Source organism: Pseudophryne corroboree, chromosome 4 (genome assembly GCF_028390025.1).
Source record: "Pseudophryne corroboree isolate aPseCor3 chromosome 4, aPseCor3.hap2, whole genome shotgun sequence".
NCBI lineage: Eukaryota > Metazoa > Chordata > Amphibia > Anura > Myobatrachidae > Pseudophryne > Pseudophryne corroboree.
The window spans coordinates 814,366,424-814,380,219 of NC_086447.1; positions in this window are offsets into that span (position 1 = coordinate 814,366,424).

The following is a 13,796-nucleotide window of genomic DNA, read 5'->3' on the forward strand; positions in this document are numbered from 1 at the left end:
GAGCATCCGGCCTCTGATCTGATAAGTGAATCCACCGGGATTCAATTCTTAATCGCGTTAGATTTCACCCGCACCGCTAGAGGAGTGCTGAATTATAAATACATTTCTGCGCTCGCAAATTTGTTAGATAATATCACTGAAATGTATGATGACACGTTTAGGTATACTGGAAGAGAACTTCAGGCTTACAAAACAGAACTGGTACAGCATAGAATGGTTCTCAATTACCTCACAGCAGTGACAGGCGGATATTGTGTCACACTGGCAACACAATACGGCGTGAAATGTTGCACATATATTACGAATAGCACCGAGGATCCGGTCGAGGTCATAGACCAAAAGATGGACGATATTCTCCAATTGAAGTGGGAATTTCGCAGGAGACACAATCTCACTCTTGCTGCTGTAGGTAATGAGCTGACTGGTTGGGTGTCATGGTTGAACCCGCGAAATTGGTTTTCTGGTTTAGGAGACTGGGCTCAAGGAGTCATAATGGATGTTGGGAAGTTTCTCCTATGTATCTTAGGTGTTGTCATATCGATTGGATTGATATTTAGATGCGGTCAGGCTTTAATGAAGTGCAATCATCGTACTAGGGTAATGAGTTTAAGGAGTGAGGAAACTGTAATTAACCTGGACTTGATTTATGACCCAAATGTAGAAACAATGATGTGATGAAAATGCGATTTCTACGGTCCGTTTCTTTCACCTGTTTTTCCGTTTTCTCCAAGGTAACAAGACCCACTTGGACGAGGAATTTGATGAGCCGATATACAGACAACAGAGGGATTAAAGAAGAAGTTTGACAACCTGATACACAGATTTCTGATGAACTATGCCATGGATCCCCAGTTTCCCTAGAAATTTTAAAATTACGCTAGCCCAACACTTTTGTAAATCTATGGACATTGACAGCTTTTGCTCGCACCTTATGGGCAAAGGCACAAAGAAGACTGCATTCAACAGACACCAAACAAGACCTCAATCGACGACTGTACATTTACCTGACATAGAATACCACCGCATTTACCGTAATTATGTCTTTTCTTCATTTCTACAACCCTCAGGTAATGACACACATAGTCGATAGGGAATACAGGCACAGATATCAGCAATCACATATCTCCCCCATTCATGTATCATCAACTAAAATGTGCTCCCCCATTTTGTTACAACCAAAGCCAAAAAGAGCTCGGTAAAGTTTGACAGCCCATCCACAGACCCGTACCACGGGATAAGAAGGAATTCACATGTATACTTCGCAATACCTCGAAGCTTGATTTAAAACACGTACGGCACGATGATACATGACCCCCAAGCACGGATTCATACACACATGCTTCTGCTATCTCACTAGGTCATACCCTTTTCCTACCATCTCCTCTCCTCCCGTACCCAACCATGTAAATGTATTAACCCCTAACATATATTTTTCTCCTTTTGAAATGTTTTCAGGAAGTGGCAGTTATTGTTGACTGCCAAAGGGTGGACTGTCAAAGTCAGAAAAATATCTCTATGCACACTACCATATTTGCACCTCACACAGGTCCGTGCTGCGCATGCGTACGCTCTCCCGTACGTGCGCATACTCACAGTCGCGGGCACCCGCAGGCGCATGGTATGCGTATTTACGGTAGAGTTTATGCGATCGTAGCGTGCGACTCAATCATTACATATTTTCACTATATAATGTATTTTGTAGATCATGGTCCCTTTGATAGATTCTGCAAGTTTGGTTAATATAGAATGTTCATGAACAGAGAAATCTCTCTTTGTTTGATACGAAGGGTCAGACAGGAGTAATACAGTGGTGTTTAGTATCCATCGGAAGAATATTTAATTAGAAATATTCCGGTGTTGGTTTGAAGCAGATCAATCGCTCGTGCGAATAGTTATGGACATAAGAAGTTTATGAACATTTACTTTATTTGCACTTTATTACCCATGCGGCGGGAAACCCAGTTTCCCTCCCACCTGAGCTGTTGGAAATAGTCACAGCCCACCTGTATGAATCAACCTATGACCTTTTGTTATAATGCGAAGCCGAATTCCTATGTCCAATGAACAATAAGATTGTAGGGACCATTGAATTGCATTGTGTGTGGGGCATAAATAGGCAGGCCGACCATATCCAGTTCACTCTCTTCAACGGTTCTCATTGCTGATAATCGGGAGCTGGATATCGAGGCGCATGCGATCGTTTCCCCTTGTGCGTAAGTGTTTCTCCGCAACTATATTGATCTTCTTGTTATTGTGGGCCAATCTCTCTCAATTTCTCTCTCTTTCTCTCTCTCTCTCTCTCTCACTCATTTTCCCTTAAATTGTATTGTATTGTATTTCCTGTGTAGTTATCTGGTTAGGTAGTCTATGTTATATTGTAGTGTATGACTTGTATTGTGTTTAACTCTTTTGCAAGTATAGCATTCATAATATATATTTTAGGCGTTGGACCCTGAGCACGGTATCTGTGTATTTCTTATAGTATTAAGTATTCTCAGAGCGTCGGTGACGCTCAAACAGCTTTTAAGGTAATAAGGTTATACTGTGTTGCATTTACTCTCTAACATTACACTAAGGTTTTACTGCACAATACACTGTTTATGGTTTAGATACAAAGGTTTAATATAGTGAGCGTCAGCTCCGCTGGTGATCTCCTCGTGGTCCCGAGCGTTCGCTACGCTATAGCGAATCATTACTTTAGTTAACAGCCAATAACGTGCCTGCCTGTGATCTCTTGGCCGTGAGTGAACGTGACGCTTGAGCGTCTCGATCACGGCAAAGCGATTGTTACGCAACTAGCGTACCCTTACGGTACTTCATACACAAATAGCGTACAGTGTTCTTAGACCTCATAAAGGGTATTATATACGATAAATATTTAGCTTTATCAGGGGGTGGAGGGGGCAGTGTAATTTTAAGTACAGTGCCTAACGGATCCACCTGCTACAGTCATGGCTGGGGAGCAGGCACACACTGACTGGTGATATATCAATATGCTATAATACTCTATTTTCAGTACTACCGTTTATAGGAGATGCCTGCTACAATCAGTGGGGAACTGATATGTAATGTAATCAATATAGTCACACTGGCTGAGGGGTGTAATAATGAGCATTATAAGGGATAGGGGACCTGCTACGATCAGTAAGGGGGGGGGGAGGGCACTCATATAATGCAGTCAACACTAATGTAAGTGGGAGTAATAAGTATTTTAAGGTATGGGTGCCTGCATTATATATCAGTGCCCCCTCCCCACCCACACACACACACACACACTGATTGTAGCATGTCACCCATCCCCTATAAGCAGGTCTCCCATTCCTTATAATAGTCATTATTGCACCCCTCAGTCAGTGACTCTATTGACTATATATCAGTGCCTTTAGTATGACTCCATTATACAAGGTCTGACAATTAAGTTAGCGAACCCACCACTGTGCAATAGCAGATTTACCACTAGGCAACCAAAGCAGCCGCAAGGGCCTGTCAGGTCCCAGGGGGCTCGCCGACAGATCATGGAGTCAGGAAGGCATTTCTGATTCCGCTGAAAATGTCCAAGTGCTGGGGTGGCTGAATACTCCCGGCAGGCTGTCAGTGACTAGATAGCTGCCAGTGGTAATTTTAAGGGCAGCAAGGACAGTGTAATGGTTAGCACACTGAGGATTGTTTGAAGAAGGGGGCCCCCAAATCGGTGTCTAGCTCAGGGCTCCATGAGGTCTAAGGGGATCATTCTGACCCGTTCGCTCACTGCTTTTTATCGCAGCCGAGCGAACGGGTACCCACTGTGCATGCGCCGGCGTCGTAGTGCGCATGCACCGGCGCCGAAGGCCGTAGCTGGGCTGCGATCACCTCTGCCTGATTGATAGGCAGAGGCGGTCGCTGGGCGGAACTGCGGCGTTTGCCCGCCATTTCGTGGGCATGGTCTGGCCAACGCAGGCGTGGCCGGACCGCAGCCGCTGCGGGCCGGAGAGCGACGAGTATCTCCCGGACAGCACGCTAAAGCTGTGCTGGTCGGGAGCTACTCTTGAAGTGCAAAGGCATCGCCGCTGTGAGATGCCTTTGGACTTCTGCGGGGGGGTGGGGCGGCACTGACATGTGGGGCGGACTAGCCCTGTGCTGGGCGTCCCCCCGCATGTCAGTGTGAATGATCGAGGGCCAATATCCGCCTCTGTTGTAACTTTTTACTTTGTACTATTTACAAGAAAAAGAAAGAGTAATTGTTGTATAATTTATTCCAAGATGAATGGAAATGTACAGTTAGACAATTTTCCCTGTGACTAGGCTGTTTATACAGGAAAGTTGTCTTCCTGTCAAAAACCTGATTCTGTGGTGTTTGTTCATTAGCAGTATTAGTATATATTAAAAGTTGTTTCTGCAATTATTATCAATAAAATGATATAGCGTGGGAAGAAAAACGTCTTTATCTCACATCCGTCTGCATCTCTTATTGAAGTACATGAATTTAGTTAAAGAATAAAGTGATATTCTGATCAGCTTAAATCCAAAATGTCTCCTTGTGTGATATTTTCTTCAGACGGTGAGTTTGGCTAGTAAAGAGCTTGCTCACAAGCCAGAGCACACTACACTTCTCAGCTCTCTTGTGGTGCGACCTGTTGGAAACAGCATAGGCGTAGCCAGAACTTTATGGGCCCCATAGCAACATTTTGAAGGGACCCCGAGACACCTCTCCGCAGCAGTTGTTAATTGTATGCCCCATAATAGTGCCCTACTTCATTTTCTGAACCATAGTAGTGCCTTAGCTAATGTTATGCCACTCAGTAGTGCCCTAATTTATTTTCTGAACTGTAGTGCCCTAGTTCACATTATATCACACTGTAGGGCTGTCAGTACAAATTATGCAACAGAGTACCCCCAATTCACTTTATGATCTACAGTGCAATGCACAGGGCGCTTCACAGTAAGTCATATAAATAACATCAGATGACCTTGTGAAAGTTCCTCCTGAACCAGGAAAGCAATTCTGAATCACATTAATAAAATGATCATAAGCAGCTTGTACCTAACAGCATCACACAGCTAAGGTAATTAAGTAACAAGACAATCCGATTTGCAACTTGATTCCATATAATCTTCACTGCACTTTTAATACTGTGACATGAAATGTCTCCACGTACATTGCTAATATTCTAGTTATGCACCAGTGAATAGCAACCAATGTTATTATATGGCTAATAATTAGAAAATTGATATTAAAGTACCATGGAAAGCAACGGTGGTGCTCTAAATGTATAATTTCACAGCATTATGACTACATCTGGGTACACACACTGGCCGACTTTTTGAACGATATGGACGATTCCTACGTTACTGAATGGCATGTTGTTCAAATCGTCCAGTGTGTACCCACTATATCAGTAACGATGCGCGTTCCCGCGGGTTGTTTGCGACATTGCCCGTCGGCTGTACGTGCAGCTCAATCTAGTGATGTCACAAGCGATGTCATGCTTCATGTGTGTATGCACTTGCTGATGTCGGCACCCCGCGGGTCCTGTCGCAGCCGATATCGCCGAGTACACACATTGTGGGTCATTCTGACCTGATCGCACGCTGCAGTTTATCGCAGCGGTGCGCTCGGGTCAGAACTGCACATGCTCCGGCGCCGCAGTGCGTCCCCCGCCCAGCGACCGCCTCTGCCTGTCAATCAGGCAGAGGCGGTCGCTGGGCGGGGGCGGAACGGCGGTGTTTGCAGCCATTTCGTGGGCACGGTCCGGCCAACGCAGGCGTGGCCGGACCAAACGGGGGGCGGGCCGCAGCGGCTGCATGAAGTCACACACAGCCGCTGCGGGACGGGGAGCGACGAGTAGCTCCCTACCAGCACGCTAAAGCTGCGCTGGTCGGGAGGTACTCTTGAAGTGCAAAGGCATCGCCGCTGTGTGATGCCTTTACACTTCTGCGGGGTGAAGGGGGGGCACTGACATGCGGGGCGGACTAGCCCTGTGCTGGGTGTCCCCCCGCATGTCAGTGTGAATGATCGTAGCTGTGCTAAATTTAGCACAGCTACGATCATCTCGGAATGACCCCCATTGTTTAGTGTATACCCGGCTTAAGTAAGCACGTATACATGGCCTGGATACTGGTCAAAGGATTAATAAATCAATATTAATAAAAATGCACCTACAGTAGCAGTGTTACCCGTAGGAGACTTTCATTTGTTCTGGACCAGCTCTTTGGACTCAGCATGCAGGCACCCGTCTACGTATTCACAAATCCCAATGTATTGTCTCACTTCAGACATAAAGCAGGTAAGATTACTCACAGAGTTCCCTGACGTACAGTGCACAATGCTACTCTCCACCCTTGGGAGACCCCTTAGCAAAGCAGAAGTCCTCCTAACATAAAATGTAAAGAGCTGCAGTGTGCAAAAGTGTAATATCATAGGGCATGGGTATACATCTGACCTGGATAATGACTCTGTCAGATGTATGGCTGATGTATGTGTGTGTATATGTGTGTTAAATTTCATGTGCAAGCCTATGTAATGTGTGATCCTATATAAAATGAACAATAGTAAATATATGATTTTTGTAAATTTATTATGTGCAGACTATTACCCCTTTTGCTTTTCTCCTACAATACTCCTGTTTACCCTCATAGTGGTTTAAAATTATTTTGATAGTGATGGGTCAGGACACATATGTAAAACACATCTATACCTCAGTGGACATGCAAGAAAAATCAGAAAAGCGGACGGGATGCCGGTGGTCATGTGACAGACACCGGAATCCCAACACCATTCAGGAGACCGGCGCTGGATCACCAACAGCCAACATTCTTAAGGTGAGCACTGGGGTTCAGACTAAGGGTTAGGGTCATGCACTGGGGGGGGCCATAGTTGCCATAGACTGCACAAAGTGGATTTTAGCAGCTCGGCGTACACATAGGATCGCACACTTGCACGGCGAATATACACTCCCCCTGGAGGTGGCGACTATCTGAACGCGGGACAGCAAAATTAGCATCCCAGCAATCAGATCTGAATGACCCCTCCGTGTCCTATTTATGTATATATAGAATGGGATTTGGTGAAGATAGTTTTCAGTATTTTGTAACAACAACAAAAAAAAAATCAATGCAATTAGCGTTTTAATAAATGTAATCACAAAATATATTGGGTATAATGTAATTATTGTTTGGTTAGCTATCCTCTGCTGCTTAGTATTTTATAACTAGTCTTTGACATTAATTCATTAATATAAAATTAGGGTCAGGAAGCCCAAATGTCAGTGTGCCCTGGTGTCGGGAACCCAAGGGAGGAAGTTACTAAAGGTTGATTTTGGTAAATTTAAAATCAATTAAAAATTATCTTGTTCAATAGGGTCAGGGGCTGAAACACACATTTGCTAACAGGTGATTAAAAATGATTATAAAACAAATATTAATGAATGTGTGTTTTGGCCTTGAAAGAACATCGACTTTGATAGATTTTCAATCGATTGAAATCGATTAAAAGCGACCTTTAGTAAATTTCCCCCAGTGTGTCCTGGTTCTGAGATTCTAAGTGTCAGTGTTATATAGACTCCCTGTATCAGGGAGTCCATGTGTCAGTGTGCACTTTTTCAGGGAGCCCAACTGTCAGTGTACATTGATTCAGGAAGGCAAGTGGCAGATTGTCCTGGTTTCATAAACCCAAGTTACAGTGTATACTGCGAGCCCAAGTGTTAAGGTGGGTACACACTGATAGATATATCTGTCGATCATTTGATCGGCAGATATATCTATGGACGGATCGGGCAGTGTGTTGAGCATACACACTGCCCGATCCATCGGGCCTGACGTCATGCAGAAGAGCTGAAGGCCGCTATTGAAGCATCATGGTCTTCCATAACACCTCAACAGTGCCACAGGCTGACAAAATCCATGCCGCATTTAGGCAGTAATTCATGCAAAAGGGGCCCAAACCAAGTACTGAGTACATATGCATGATTATACTTTTCAGAGAGCCGACATTTCTGTATTTAAAATCTTTTTTTTATTGATATTATGTAATATTCTAATTTTCTGAGATTTTGGATTTGGGGTTATCTTAAGCTGTAAGCCTCAATCATCAAAATTATAACAAATAAAGGCTTGAAATATCTCACTTTGCATGTAATGAGTCTATATAGTATATTAGTTTCACCTTTTAAGTTGAATTACTGAAAAAAATTAACTTTTGCACACTATTCTAATTTTCTGAGTTTCAAATGTATTTCATGTAACATTATTTCTCATACGTCCTAGAGGATGCTGGGGTCCACTTCAGTACCATGGGGTATAGACGGTTCCGCAAGAGCCATGGGCACTTTAAGACTTTTTCAGAGTGTGAACTGGCTCCTCCCTCTATGCCCCTCCTCCAGACCTCAGTTTAGAAAATGTGCCCAGGCAGGCTGGTCGCACTCTAGTGGAGCTCTACTGAGTTTCACTAAGAGACTTTATGTTAGGTTTTTTATATTCAGGGAGACTGCTGGCAACAGTCTCCCTGCTTCGTGGGACTTAGGGGGAAGAAGTAGGAACCAACTTCCTAAAGAGTTTCATGGCTCTGCTTCTGCTGACAGGAGACCATTAGCTCCTGAAGGGTACTGAACACTAGCTGCGGCTATGCGCTCACTTCCACAGCATACCGTCACCCCCCTAACAGAGCCAGAAGTCAGAAGACTGCTGAGTAGTATTACCGGAGGTCTGCAGAGAGGGATCTCCGGTCATCGTACCGCACAGTGAGTGGGAATGCTGCGCGAACATGCTATCCATAACAGTGCACAGCAGTGTGCAGGGCGCGGGGGAGGGGGGGGCACCCTGGGCAGCATGAAACCTACTCTCACTGGCAAAAGGTGGCATATGATGGTGTGGCACAGTCCTACACCCCCACCAGTATAAATATCTAGTTCAATAGCTGAGAAAAAATGTGCCATTACAGGGGGCGGGGCTTCTTCCTCAGGCAGCCAGCACACTGCTCAGCGCCATTTTCTTCCAGCACACAGCAGGGGAAGAAACGCTGATCCTCCTCTCCACTTCTGAATCAAGTATCAGGGTGCTTAAAAGGGGGGTGGGGAAGTGTATATTGTGACTATAACCTATTGGCAATATATATAGCGCGGAAAGTCTCTGTGTACAAAGTACGCGACACAGGGATTTTTTGTCTCTGTGTACAAAGTACACGACACAGGGATATTTTCTTTAGGCACTGAGTTGTGGACTGGCAATTCCTTTCTGTGTCCCTCTGACAGATTTTACTGTGGGTCTGTCCCTTATAAGCCCCGGAGTGTCTGTGGTGTGATTGTGCACGTGTGTGACATGTCTGAGGCAGGGAGCTCTTCCCCTGAGGGAGCCATTTTAGGGACACGGAGTTGTAATGTGGTGGCGCTGCCGACACACCAAGAGCCTGAATGGGCAGCTCCAGAATCTAAAAGTGCTGTAACATGAAAGGAGGTAGAGGGAAGTTCCAGACATACAGACAACAGTGATTCCTTCCTGGTAAATTGGTTGGGGAATGCTCCTAGCTTAACCTCTCCTGCGTAAGTTAGGAGTGGGAGTTTCCCGGTCGTTGAATACAAGACTTAAGTGGTCGGTCGCCCCACAATACATGTAGAGGTTTCCCTGTCTGCGTCTTTGACGTTCCTCATTGGTGAGACGAGAACGGTTGACCTGCATGGGTTCTTCAGTAGACGGTGAGGATGGTCTAGGAGTGGGACAAGCCAGAGATTTGGGTCGCTCGAACCTTGTTTTCTCAAGACAGTGCTCCTTGTATCTTAGATCCATCTTGTTACATAAAAAAATAAGTTGATTGAGCTTAACTGGCACATCCTGAGTGACCAGGTCATCTTTAATTTTGTCGGAGAGACCGTTCCAAAAGGCAGCAATGAGACTCTTCATTCCAGCCCACTTCGGAAGACATAGTACGGAATTGGATCACGTACTGGGCGACGGAACGGGTTCCCTGACGCAGAAGCAGAATCTCCAAAGAGGCAGAGGTGGTCCGGCCTGGCTTGTCAAAGATTTTACGAAAAGTTGCCACGAATTCCGGGTAATTCGAGAGTATGGGATCAGATCTCCTATAAGGGTGAAGCACATTCCAGAGCTGGTCCGGTCAGAAGTGAAATGATGTATGCTATTTTGGTCCGATCAGACGGAAAGTTAGCTGACTGAAGCTCAAACTGGATCTTGCATTGATTGAGGAACCCTCTGCATTGCTTTGGACTACCGTCAAATTTACTGGGTGGCGGTAGTTGTAAACGAGGAACTGGAATCGACACTAGATGATTAGGTGCTGGTGGATTGGAAGCTGGAACAGGAGTCCGAGATGTGGAAATGGCTGTGTGAAGAGAATCCAAATGAGTGGACATATTCTGCATGAACTGTACAATCTGTGCCTGCATGGCCTCCTGTTTATTTAGACGAGACAGAATAGCCACAGAGGCATCGCCCCCGGTAGCCTGCTCACTTGCCGGATCCATTGGGCCAGTGCTTACTGTCACGCTCGGCGTAAGTTGGGGTTCCGACAACCGAGTTTTGGCTGAAGGGACAGCTACCTGTGAGGAGTGTAAACGAGGTGGCTGAATATAATTCCTCCTCATGGGGTGGAAGTCTAACTAAGTGTTAACGTTGGCCGGAGGGCGTAAAGAAAAGGAGGACTTCGTAGAAAGATAACTGTAGTTTTAATGAATAATCAGGCTGTACACGAATATTGGAGCAATTGAAGAAACTGGAAGAATTAGAGTCTATGGTTAAATGACTTGAAGAGTGAAGCTGAAGTACTCCGGTAAAGAAGAACTGAAGACTGTGTTTTATAATTGAAAGATGAGGCTGAAGAACTTGGACTTTGAAGAAATGAGGACTGTGGTTTGTGATTGAAAGACGAGGCTGAAGAACTTAGACTTTGAAGAAATGAGGACTGTGGCTTGTGACTGAAAGGCGAGGCTGAAGAACTTGGACTTTGAAGAAATGACGACGTCTGCGGGAACCACCGTTAGCACCTGGAGCTCCTCTACGACCTGGGACCCCGTGAGCGCTTCCACGAGTGGCAACGGACTTAGACAGCAGGACTGCAGCAGCGTTTAGGTAACCGATGGATGAGAGCAACCAGGACCAGGGAACCAAAAGTAACCTGGGAGCACAGAGCTGGAGAACCTTTCACAAGGAGGTAACATGAAGCACTGGCACTCTCCCTCTGAGCCAGACCTCTTTTGTAAGGGGAGAACACGCAGGATTGGCTGGACACAGATTGGGAACTTCATTGGTAGTACTCTGGTCTCCAACATGGCTGCCCCCAGCACAGGAGACATACTTAGCTGTTAGCACACAGCTTTAGCCAGCTTCTGTCTCTGACACACTATACTGTGTCACCACTAGAGGACCTTACTGCAGCGATCCCCGCCGCAGCGCCTGGCTCTCCAGACCCTCGGCCCCTGGCCCTTGGCAGCATCACATCCATCCAGAAGGACCCGCCGCCAGCAGCTCCCTGCCGCCGCAGCCGTGCCAACCAGCGGGATGGTAACCCTGCCGGAGGTAAGGCTCCGGAGCCTGACAGTGCCTTAGCTAATGTTATGCCACTCAGTAGTGCCCTAATTTATTTTCTGAACTGTAGTGCCCTAGTTCACATTATATCACACTGTAGGGCTGTCAGTACAAATTATGCAACAGAGTACCCCCAATTCACTTTATGATCTACAGTGCAATGCACAGGGCGCTTCACAGTAAGTCATATAAACAACATCAGATGACCTTGCGAAAGTTCATTTTAGGGACACAGAGTTGTAATGTGGTGGCGCTGTCGACACACCAAGAGCCTGAATGGGTGAAAGAATTACGTGATAGTGTGAATCATATCAGTAAGAGATTGGATAAGTCTGAGTCTCATGCAGAAAACTGGAGAAAATCTGTCGAAGATGTGATTTTTAATAGTTCTGCCTTTTCATCCACAGGGGATCCCTCTGGTACACATAAAAGGTCATTTGCACAAATAGTACAAACTGATACCGACACGGACTCTGATTCCTGTGTTGACACTAGTGATTCCAGGGGAATAGATCCAAAGTTAGCAAAAAACATTCAGTACATGATTGTTGCTATAAAGGAGGTGTTAGAAGTTATGGAGGCCCGTCCTTTACCACAGGAGAAGGCTTATTTTTGTAAGTAAAAGAAAATTAATGTAACTTTTCCTCCATCTCATGAGCTGAACAGTCTCTTTGAGGGAGTTTGGACAAATCCTGAAAAGAAATTTCAGGTTACCAAAAGAATTCAGGTAGCTTATCCTTTCCCAGCAGAGGACAGGAAAAGGTGGGAGTCACCCCGTTTTAGACAGTGCCCTGTCGAGGTTAACAAAAAAGGTGATTCTCCCTGCGCCTGGGACGGCTTCACTTAAGGAGCCGGCAGACCGCAAGTTAGAGACTATGTTGAAATCTATTTATGTGGCCAATGGGACATTACTCAGGCCTACCATTGCCTGTGCGTGGGTGAGTAATGCTAGTGAAAAGTGGTCAGAAAACTTGTCATCAGACATTGACACAATAGATAGAGACGAGATACTCCTAACGTTAGGTCATATCAAAGACGCTGCTGCGTACATGCTAGAAGCCATGAAAGATATTGGTCTCTTGGGATCAAGAGCCGCTACCATGGCAATCTCAGCACGGAGGGCGTTGTGGATTCGCCAATGGAATGCTGACGCAGATTCCAAAAGGAATATGGAGGCTCTCCCGTACAAAGGTGAGGCCTTGTTTGGAGATGGGCTGGATGCTTTAGTTTCTGCGGCTACCGCGGGTAAGTGGACATTCTTGCCTAATGCTCCTGCACCGGCGAAAAAGACACATCACTCTCAGATGCAGTCCTTATGGCCCAATAAATACAAAAAGGGTAAAGGTTCCCCTTTCTTTGCGGATAAAGGAAGGGGAAAAGGAAAAAAGTCCACAGTGTCTCCAGGATCACAGGAGCAGAAATCAACTTCTGCTTCTGCCAAATCTTCAGCATGAGGCTGGGGCTCCCTTGCGGGAGTCCGCTCAGGTGGGGGCACGTCTGAAACTCTTCAGTCACTTCTGGGTTCAATCTGGCCTGGACCCGTGGGTCGTACAAATAGTGTCCCAAGGATACAAACTGGAGTTTCAAGACATTCCCCCATGCCAATATTTCAAATCGACCTTACCAGCTTCTATCCAGGACAGGGAAGTGGTAGCAGCAGCAATACAAAAATTGTGTCAGGATCAAGTCATTGTCCTGGTTCCCTTGTTACAACAAGGAGAAGGGTTTTATTCAAGCCTATTTGTACTTCCGAAGCCGGACGGCTCGGTCAGACCGATTCTAAACCTGAAAAATCTGAATCTCTACCTGTAAAGGTTCAAGTTCAAGATGGAATCTCTGAGGGCAGTGATTTCCAGTCTGGAGGAGGGGGAATTCATGGTGTCAGTGGACATAAAAGATGCCTACTTACATGTTCCCATTTATCCCCCGCATCAAGCTTATCTGAGATTCGCAATACAGAATTGTCATTACCAATTTCAGACGTTGCCATTCGGACTCTCCACGGCACCGAGGGTGTTCACCAAAGTGATGGCGGAGATGATGGTCCTCCTTTGACAGCAAGGAGTCAATATAATTCCTTACCTGGACGATCTCCTGATAAAAGTGAGGTCCAGGGAAAGGTTGGTGCAGAACATTGCACTCTCCCTGACAGTACTTCAACATCATGGTTGGATCATAAATTTTCCAAAGTCACAATTGGAACCGACGACAAGATTGCCCTTTCTGGGGATGATACTGGACACAGAAGTACAGAGGGTATTTCTTCCAGTAGAAAAGGCTCTGGA